This window comes from Argiope bruennichi, chromosome 9 (assembly GCF_947563725.1).
Source record: "Argiope bruennichi chromosome 9, qqArgBrue1.1, whole genome shotgun sequence".
In the NCBI taxonomy this organism is placed as follows: Eukaryota; Metazoa; Arthropoda; class Arachnida; order Araneae; family Araneidae; genus Argiope; species Argiope bruennichi.
This window is the reverse complement of record NC_079159.1, coordinates 39,315,560-39,327,023: the sequence shown is the minus strand read 5'-3', so window position 1 is coordinate 39,327,023 and position 11,464 is coordinate 39,315,560. Positions and strand designations below refer to the sequence as shown.

Below are 11,464 nucleotides of genomic sequence, written 5' to 3'. Positions count from 1 at the left end.
CAATTGAATGACTCTGTATATTTTAAAATCCGTAAAAAAAAGTTTAAGAAAAACCAAGCATACTTTTTTGTTATTTAGACAAGTAAATTCTATTTTAATCGTTAGTAAGTGACCAAAATTCATCGAAAAATGTATCGTTTTTTTTTTAGTTATTTCGGCAAACCGTATCTTGTCAATGTTTCATAAAAATTATACAAATGTTACCTTTTTCAATATGATTGGTCGAGATATCCATGTTTCACCAAAAACCATAGAGAGGAACTCAAAAGTTGCGGTTTTACTACAAATAATAATGATCGGTTTTTTTTTCATCATTCATCAGTTCCCAGCACGTTTTCGGTAGTTTTCACTTCCTTGACAATTACGTTCCCATCGTTATTTATCATCTTACTACTCAAGGTGATGGCTACAAGGCCAGCTGGATAATTCTGAGTCAGATTGGGCCCCGGTCTCGCAAATCGTTTCTTCGATGAAGATAGCTCAGCGGAAGGGCCAGGTAATTGATCTTCCCCTAAATAACCTTTAGCATTTGCTGTCATAAGGAATGAAATATTGAATATATTTTATGATCTTCTCAGACTTGATCACAGTGCTGTCGTTGGTGAGTTTTCACATTTCTTTTCTCAAATTTATCAAAGTAAGTTATATGGATCCATGTGCAGTTTTATATTTTGATATAATATTATTATAATGCTTAATTATACGCCCAACAGTAAAGCAATTTTGGTTCATTAATGTATTTTTTGGAATTTTAAGATTAGTTTTAAGTAGATTAATAATTAATTAAATAATTTATTTACTTCAAAGTACGGAAAATTTTTAATAAAAAGTTTTTACAAAACAATAGCTGTTTTCTAAAATAATTAATTTTAATTAGATATGTAAATACACCTTAAATTAAAAAAATATCTTTTTGTATTTCTTATAGTGATTATAGTTGACAGAATAATAAAAAATAAAGGTATATAGAAATGATAATAAAGAGAGATGATAAAAAAAATGATATTTTTGTATATTCTTTTTGTTTTGGATTATTTTCAAAATTAAAATTAAATCTTAGTATAACATTTTGTTTGAATTATTTTCAAAAGTAAAATTAAATCTCTGTATTTCTTTTTGTTTTGAATTATTTTCAAAAGTAAAATTAAATCTCTGTATATTCTTTTGTTTTGGATTATTTTCAAAAGTAAAACTAACTCTTTGGGAATATCCCTTTGCTTTGGATTACTATTACAAATAAAATTAAATATATGCGATAGTTCGATAATTTTCGCAATTAAAATTTTAATCAACTAAAAATTTTTAAAAGGGCAAAACTTTTACATAAATACTGCTTTTTTGTTAGTTATATATTTATTTTATTGTATTTGATAATAGAATGGTCGATAAAAATATGGATATTTTTTTCGGAATAGTTTATTTTACGATTTTGATTGATTATTTGATTGGCGCTTATAGTATATAAACAAAAACAAACAAGCAAAGACGAATGTGTGGAAAAAATGACAGCTCATTACTATCTGGTATTGTTTTGTGGCAATGAAATGAAAATACATTGATTACAATATGTCAATATATAACACGGAGTTTCATTTGAAAATTCATAAAAGAAATAAGCAGCATTTTTATTGAACATTTTAATAGTACATAATAATAATATTTGTAAAGACGTTTACGAAATTTTGAATTACAATTCTTCAGGCTCTGCACTATGTGGTATGCAGTTGATTTAAAAAATGGGCTAATGAATTTAAATCCAAACTTTATAATCAAGTTACAAGGACTTTCAATACATATTCCTACGAGTTTCACATCAAATATTGTTTTACAAAGAAACATATGAATAGAAAAAAGTGCTAAACTATATTAACATAATCATAAAATGATGTACATATTATGGTTGTACATATAGTGATCCATCCATGTTTTTTCTTAATACAAATAATTTTTTATACAGTCGATATACCGGAAATATCTGATTAGCAAAACGTTTCTTTTAACTCCAAATTTTGGGTAAAATTAATTTCAAGTTTTCAAATAGAGCCTTTTAAGTCCTGTAGTTGACATATGAAGCTTTTAAAATTTTACCATCTTCCTTAAGCTGTTAAATGTCACGAATCTTTCATATACACGAGAAGAATTAAAATTTTGCTTTCGCGCTTCTTTATTATATGTTATTTTTCTATTATTTTCATAAATCTTCTGTAGAAGTCTTTTTCTTTCCACTGTTGACAACGTGCAGTGGAGACCGGGGACAAGTTGACAAGATAAAGAATGTCTTACCTTATGTTAATATTCACTTCTTTACGAATTTTCTAGCGTTTACTAATAACTCGCTAAGTCATATTTTACTTATTTTGTAACTAACATCATTTTCATTGTTTGTTAAATCATATTCGAGTATTTTGTTTAAAGTGTATTCATTTTCAAATTTCCAAACATAAGATCTCATATACTTGAAGAGAATATAGTTATTCTTTGTTAAACATGTCTACATTAGACAATGCGCTTTTCATTATTAATATTTACTTGTATCGCATTCTTGTTAATCCTATTTGCAAAAACTACACATGATAGCACGAGGAATGCTCACGTCGTGGAGGCAAATTTGTATTTGATTTGTGAAATGACAAACAAAAAAGAATGTTTTGATTTATATGAATTGATTATGAATTAGAGTTTAAGAACAATGATTCTCCATAACATGAAATTGCAGAAAAAATACGGAGAACTGCTTAATTAATTAGTGTTCTATTCTCATATTTTCTAAGAATAAAAATACACTCGGCATTTATTCGGATTGTTATCTTGCTAGTACCAGAAAAAATACGGAGAACTGCTTAATTAATTAGTATTCTATTCTCATATCTTTTACGAATAAAAATATACTCGGCTTTTATTCGGATTGTTATCTTACCAATATCACGATGGGATAATATTTTTGTATTATATTTTTAAAATACTAAAACAATAGTGATAACATGAAAATTAAAAAAGTTATCCATATACTAGCTGCAATACAATAGAAGAAGAAAATAATTACCTCCAAAACAGAGTTTATTAAAAATTCTCGGGTCTCCTTTATTTTTATTTTTCTTATAAATTATAAGCTGTATTTCTTATAAATTAAAATAATAAATTATAAATTATTTGCTGGGTTAAACTTGCTTAATATTTTAATATGTACTACATTACATTAAATGTGTAACAAAATGCAAAAACATTAGTAATTTTTTTTCGGTGTAAGCTTTTTCTGCGAAAATTTCAATTATGCATTCAATAAATTAAAGTAATAATCTTTAGAAAGAATAATTGAATTGCCAATTATTGATATAACTGTATTTGCATATAAATTTTTATAATATGCTATCGTGCAGGAATAGTGACAGATTAATTTTTTCGCGTTAGAGTTGTATAAAATTGATTGTTGTCCAGTTAACGTGGTTAAGCTCTCTTATAAAATGTAGGCTTAAAAATTAGGCTTAAGTTTCACCCTCAAGGCTTAAATTGGTTATAACCTACTGATATAATTATGATGAACCCACAGAGTGTCTTTCTTAAGATAAATTTAAGGAATAAGTTTAAAAATATTTGCCGATATATGAATCCCCCCGTCCTCCCACTTTCATACATGTGGTCACTTTGAGTATACATGAAAAACTTGTGAAAATAATTAAAACAAATCCTTTTTTACGTTCCCCCTATGTCCTTATTGATTGTTTTAGCCCCTTTAAAAATTTCTCCTTAGTCCTGGCGTTTTTCATGCTACAGGCATCTTTCCACTTATATTTAGGCTTTATTCTCCTTCCTAGTATAAAAAGTCTTCAGAGAGAAATATATACAATGTACAAAAAAATTTCAGACTTGAGTTTTTGAATATTCTGAACGTTTCAGAACTCCCAGAGTCCAAAGAACGCGTTTTTGGAATTATGTCTTTCTGTCTCTCTTGAGCTGCCTACCTATCTGTATTGAGCTAGACGAATGAAATTTAGTATGTAATCTCAATTTCCCTCAAGATCCCATGAAATTTTAAACGAGATACGTTTAGATTATGTCTTTCTGACTAGCTAACCGAATATGATACGATAACTGCAATAATAAAGAGAGCTAGATAGATGAAATTTGATGCACATATTTAACTTATAAAGAATAGATACCTATCAAATGTGGAATGAAATGAGTCAAGGGTTAAAAGTCTGTCAATCTGTACTATCACAAACATGTAAACGCGATAATACAAAAATACAATGACTTAAATATATGAAATTTGACATGTGATTTTGTAACTATAATTATAATTCTGTGTCAAATTTTAATTTCAATCGATTAGAAAACAGAAGTTCAAAATACACATGCGATGTTCTGTTGTTTGTTTATTATCCGCATTCTTAAGATTAATCGCCAAAAAAGTCACCAAAGATCGCACGCTAATGGACTGTTCTGTGATTATCATTCTCTAAAAATATATGGCGGATAGTATTCAAATGCATTTATTGCTATGTATAAGAGAAAGTTTAGGATACATCACTCCCGCGTTTTTTTGTAGATTATATTAAAGAAAAGAAATTACTGACATTTGAAATTTTTTCATCTTAACCACAGCTGCGAAAGTTGAATGTTAAAAACTACTTAGCTCTCATGTGAGAGCTGCTAATATATATATATATAAGTGTGTGTGTGTGTGTGTAATGATATTAATTTAAATCTTAATTGATTTCATAATTTTTTTCTTAACTACATTTTTAAATGTTCCCTTATTCCCTGATCCAATTCCCACTTTTTATTTAATTATTTCTAACACGAGCTTAACAAAATTTCTGACTCTATGGTTCCCACGCAAGGAACGAAGGGATAAAAAAATCTTTAACACTTCTACATAACTTTCAAAGATACCTAAGATTCCCTTGCGTAAGTTGACATGTGGTGAAAACATCCCTATGAAAATGTCATGGTAAAAATCACTGAAGGGAAAAATTCCAGACTTTTTGCTGAACAGAACGTAGCAGAGATAAGGCACAGAACAACAGTATCAACTATGTACGAAATTCATACCACCATTTTATTAGAATTTTCTGACACAAAAAGGAGTAATACATCCGCTTCTTTTAACAGAATGAATAAAATTGCTTAACTATGAGTTTTCGAAATATTTTTTGGGGGGTTTAGTTAAGATTAGTTTTTTTATTTAAATGATTTAATATAAATCTAAATCTTAGTAGTTAATTTAAAGCTTAGAAATAAATTTAATTGTAAAAAGAGATAATATGTTTTTTTTTGTTCTCGTATGCTTTTAATTATGCTGTGGTTTCAATTTGAATCTAAAATATTATTGGCTTTTTTTCTGAGTAATTATAAAAAAAAAAAATTCATTTTTGTTTAGTTCTTGCAACTTCGCAATTGTTGCAATTTAAAAATAAAAATAAATGGATTTTATTATTTTTAAAGCAATTATTAAAACATTTTTTTGCCATTCTCATTAAATATTTAATTTTGTTTAATATTCTGAGATAGAAATTGTAGAATTTCGTGAGTTTTTTAAATTAAAAATTCTAAAATGAAAAGAGAAAAAAATTATATTATGTAAGCAAGTTTAGTCCTTTTTTTTACAACTGTTGAAATATTTATAGAATTTTTACTAAAATATTTGATGAAAAATTGAAATTTAAAAAATATATTTACTGAAAATCTTTACGGATTCAGGGAAAATTTTTATAAAGATTTAAAGGAGAATAAGTCTACTATTTTCTCTAAAAAATATATGAAGACATTTGTTCCTTACAGTCTACTACAAAAACTTTCGAAAGAATTCAAATAATTTTGGGAGTGTCTGTACATTATGAGAGAAAAATGTTTCTTCTGAGCAAAATTAACTTTACAGGCTATCAAAAAATTTAACTGCAAGAATTTAAGATTTTTATCTAAAAATAAAAGTTAACTTAATTTACACATGGAGTTAATTTATTTCCTTACCACATTTTATAAGACATGCAAGGATCATGATGGGGTGAAGGTTTATAACGGTAAATAATCATTATCGTGTGCTTGTTTTTCTCCCTCCTGTAGTGACCTTCTAGAAGAGTAGAACTGTAAAAATAAAATTATGAGTATCTCAATTTAAATGTCAAGGTGAAGTAAGAATGATAAAATATATTCTTAATATAGATGGTTTAGATAATACATGCGCATTTTAACAACGACTGTCAGCGACGAAAATTCCAAATTAATATAAAATTATAAGCAATTGAGTTAAATATTTTTGTATATTCAACAGATATGAAATCATCACTATTTTAATTTTAGTGAATTTATAAAAATTTCTTCCTTTAAAAGAACAAATTTCACTTCCTTATTACGCACTTATTTTGGAATAGAACAAGAAGTATATTTTGCAACAGTGTACTTTTATAAAAACACCTAATAATATTTTGCATATCTGACAAGATATTAATTAAAATGACTACATATTTTGGATGGTACGAAAAGCCCAGTATTCTATTTTATCTGGAATTTAGACGAGATTTAATAAAGCATTTATATAAAAAGGTAGCAAAACCTTTATTTTTAGAGAACCGCTTATTACTTAAAAAAATCTAGTATGAATCTCATGAAAAATGATTATATACGATAGTTTCTTAACAAATTTCGTTTTAGATTCTTTACGCTGGATTCTTCATTTCTTTCTGGTGTAGAATGTCCCGAATTGAAGTGAAAAAAAATCTGGCTAAATTATATTAACCCACCTCCCCCATCTCCAACATACTATTTTAATAAATAACAAGAATTTAAATAGTAAAAACGTAAAAACCACTTATAAGGTAATTATTTACAAAGTTTATTATGAATTGATGTCAGTTGTGTATAAAAACTACACAAAATTATTATCTTAAAAAATATTCTATTGTAAAGTATTCTGAATAAATTTTTACAAGTAGAACAAATTAGATTTTATATTTACTGACGTTTAACCTTATTTTAAGGCTAATGCCTTAAAATTAGATAATATGAAATTTTATTGGATCTTGAGAGTTTATAGAATTATATAGTAAAATTGTAAGTAATTCATGGAATCAATTGGCGCTGCAATTGTGTCAAATCCAAAAAAATTGCAGAAAACCGGTCATATATTACCATAAAAATTATTTTGGCCGATTTAAAAAATATGTTCTACATATAGAACTAGGGTTTAGTTAATAGCCTTGGTTGACCAGCTAATTCCCTACGGTTATGGGCCATTGAAATCAATTAAATCTCTTATGAATAACTTGATGCTCATGAATCTATCAAAAATACTTTTAAGCCTTATATTGTGATAGTTAATAGTCTTACACCTATTTTGTTCAATGGGCACATGAGCCTGGCCTACTGGCCTTAGACCTCTGATATTATAGTGCCTTAAAATGTAACAGTCAAGACAATCAATATAATCAGTTTCAAATCTCACTTTGTCTTTTGCTGCAATGCAATATCCATTTTTGATTCCATTTTGACCAATTTTTGATTAATCTAAAACTGTCCTGATAATTATCAAAATCTTTCATCCTGAGCTTTCAATTATAGAAGGAAAGCACGCTATTAAGCATTTGATGAAACAATTAAAGTGGGTTGAATTTCATTGTAACAACGAAAATCTTCGCAAAAAAATGTTTTTAAAAATTTTCAACGTTTAGAAAAAATTGCTTCACAACTAAATTGGTATCATTAAAAAGACAATTTTTTAAAATATTAAAATGACATAAAAAGTAATTATGTACAAAAATATTTTCTTATTTTATACTGAAAAAAGACGAAACTCGTCTACTTTTAAAATTAACCATAGTTATAATTAAAATTTTATGGAAAAAAATTGCTCCATGGAGCGAATTTCACCTTCCAAATTATATCTAAGTCAAATTTGGTTGTAACTTTATGATTAGTAAAGATAAGCAGTAGATTTCTGAGTTAACAGATTTGAAAATTTATATTTTTGCAAAAATATAGGTCGATTACTTTTAAATTTTGCTCTAAAACATATTTTATTATTTGTGATTGACATTTTTGACAACATTTTGACTAAGGAAGACCATAAATCAAGAGTTTACTGTATTTTGAAATAAAGATGAAAAAAATATTGAAATCTATACTGGCGGTGTTTACAAATCTGCGATTGTATTTCTGCTTCTTTCAGAATTTCGATATATTTTTCCTAGCTGCTCATTTTAAAAGATTTATAAAGCTTTCCCGCATTTTTTTAAAATTCTATTTTCTTCTTTCAAAAGTTTATTATGCATAAAATAAAATTATATTTTCGTTACTAAATTTACGCATGGTAATCGGATTTGTGACGAACTTGATTATATAAAAATGCTAATACAATTTTTAAAAGAAAAGACATTTCTCACTGCCTATTTATTTAGAAGTTAAAAATATCAAAATTATCTCTGTTATTTCTTGCTTTATTTTGTAGCTTAAAACAAATATTAGATCGGTGCTATAATCTTTTAATCCTTCGTTCTATTTTAAAGTAGATTAAATAAGCACGCGATCTTTAATTACTAAGGAAAATATTTATTTGTAATCAAGTTCTTATCGTCCTAAAAATTAAATTTCTAAAAAAAAAAAAATTCCTACTATCTATAAAATATACTACACATTAAAAAAAAGTGCCTAGATTAGCAAAGACGAGAAAAAAAATAATGCGATTATCTTATAAGAACCGCCATTCGAATAATCGACATTCATAACTATTTGAACTTTGAATATATATATTTATAAACGGTTTATAGCTCATTGAATGGTGCAGGAAGGAGATTTTATAACGGTGAGCCATTATTTTAAAAAGAAAAAAAGTAACACGTAAATCATATTAATTTCCGATTCAATTCGTTCCCTTACGGAGTGTGTCAAAGCTGTAATAGAAGATAGCAATGTTTGCTCTAATGTTACTTAATATAATATATCTGACAGACAGAGGTTTGTATTAACGAAGACATATCGTGATAAATAAGAAATATCATCTCTTTTGATGGTCAAAGTTAGGCTTGAGGACCTGGGTAGAATCTGAAACAATATAATATGAAGTCTTATCTATTTCCAACATATGATTTTTAGTTTAATGACATGAAAAGAGTATTAAATGCTTTTCACTTAATACTTAAAGCATTGGGAGTGGTCTTTACAAAGCCTTTTTGCATACTTTCTTAACAAACTTGTCACCTCAGAGAACGACTTGCATTGTATTGGCATACAATAGTTACGAAATATTAACTTTTTAACAGGACTTAGCAATTTTATTGAATTTATTGTGTCATCTTGGCATAGTTTTCGGCGATTAATCCCTAGCATGAATTAATAGCATCCGATAATCGAATATGTGTTTTAGAACACGTTTTTTTCAATCGATTGAAACCAAATTTTGACACAAAACTGTACTTATAATTGCAAAATTTCATACCAAATTCGACATGTTTAAGTCACCGCGTTTTTGAATTACCGCGTTTACAAGTTTCTCAACTTACATACCGACAGACTAAGTTGGATTTGGCTCGAAATTTGACAGGTGTTTACACTGCGGATGCTAAATCTGTATACCGAATTTTATTCATCTAGTTCTCTTCGTTTTCAAGTTATCGTGTAAATTTATATTCGAACAGCCAGACAGGCAAACTTCTTCCAGACAGATTTTACTCAAAATTTGGCACAAATCTGTAAATTTGGTGTAAAGATCGTATACCAAATTTCAATCATCTAGCTCAAAGCGTTTTTGTGATATTTTTGTCACAGACAAACATTTTCCAAAAATATGTTTATTGAACTCAGAGAGATCTGAAATGTAGAGATTCGTTAAAATCTCGGATTTGAATTTTTGACGAATATTATATTTTCTCTATAACATGTATACGAAAAAAAAAGGAATTGAGCATTATGCATTGAGTGTAAGGAATTTTGCATAATAATAATAATAATGAAAAAAATAACGATAATTTTTAAGTGGCAGGATGCAATATGATCTTTGATGCATATTTCTTTGTTTGCCGATTTATGTTGAAACGTTATTAATGATTCATTATTACATAAATGAAATAGACATAGAAATTTTCGTTAGCCATAGATGAGTTTTGCGGTGTTTTCCATGTCTTTATTTGATTCACAAGTGACCAAATGACCACCTGCTATTCGAATAAAATATTCGAGTTCATTCAAATTTCAAAAGTTGAGTTGCGTATGATAAATGGAAATTCAACATCATCCACGTGCTCCAAAGCTTAACGATAAAGTATTTCCCACACTTTAGGGTCACACTTCCTACCGTAAAAACAATCATTATTTTTGCACGTTCAAGGTTGATCATCAACCTCCAAAGCATTTTTCTTTCTCCGTGATCTTTGAACTCACGCTAAAGCTCCCATTAACGATTTTGGGGGATAAAACCGTTATAAAGAAAAACTTGTTTACTTCGCAAGTAGGTATATTAAGCAGCTTCCACAAATAGGTCATGATTTGTAAATCAGCATTGGATTTTCCTAGCCAAAATGCTTTCTATTTAAAGTGAATAGCAATTGTAAACTTATACCTAGTAAGATTTGATCAGAAAATTATTGAAATAAAAACAAGGACACGCAGAATGAATACAGCGTTATCTCTTCTTTTTTTAATGTAAATTGAGGTGGGAAATTAAACCACGTACATTAAAAGCTATATCGTTAAAAATTTAATGAGATTTTTTTTTATTTTATAACACGAGAAATAGATTTGATGACCAACACCTGCTCGGAATCACATTAATTTTGGAACGAAGCATTTTTACAGCATGATTCGTTACGAATCAGGTTTATGTCGTGATGTTAAAAAAAGATAATATTTTCATGTATTTTATTAAAGGCTAGAAAATGAAAAAAAGAAATCAAGAAAAATTAAGAAATAAAGGAAACAAAAATTAATAGAAAGATTATTAGTGTGTAAGTTTAAAAAAAATTAATTTTTTTAATCCTATTATGCAAATTAAAACAAAATGGTAGAGTATGAAGTACTAAGAAAAGTATACTTAATAAATCAGAATTTTATTGCATTTAAAATTTTCTAATTATTGCATAGAAATCTTCTATCGAAGAGTCCCGTGGTTTTCATTCACAAACTTGAATATTACAATACTATGGAGAATGTTTTGAGCGTTAGAAATGGAGGCGAGGACACAGTTTACAAATGTCCAGAAAGCATAATACATTTTACAGTACGAATGTCCAGAAAACATAAATAAACAACTGCAAGCACGTTATTATTTGGTTTTATACAAGTCAACTGAGAGTGCAAAAAATACTCTAAATGTTTACTGGCGAGATAGAGATTAGTATTTCTTTCACATGCATATACAATAGGAATATTAATACTTTAATTTTCTAAATTTTACATCTATTACACTAAAACTAGCTATTAAATACTTTTAAATTACAATAGGACACCACACATACTAAAAAGAATATTTCTCTTT

The 11,464-nt window shown here is 27.5% G+C and overlaps 1 protein-coding gene across 3 annotated transcripts in view; it reads left to right on the top strand.

Annotated features, from left to right (window-relative positions):
* The first annotated feature begins 443 nt into the window (after positions 1-443).
* The window catches only part of LOC129984801 (uncharacterized), a 43,963-nt gene continuing 32,942 nt past the window's right edge, over positions 444-11,464 (top strand). The window contains exon 1 of one of the 3 annotated variants that reach the window (XM_056094759.1): positions 444-496. The gene's annotated coding sequence lies outside the window, so the exon portion shown is untranslated. Of the gene's footprint in view, positions 638-11,464 lie in introns of all 3 variants that reach the window. The other 2 variants (XM_056094757.1, XM_056094758.1) reach the window with 2 other exon arrangements.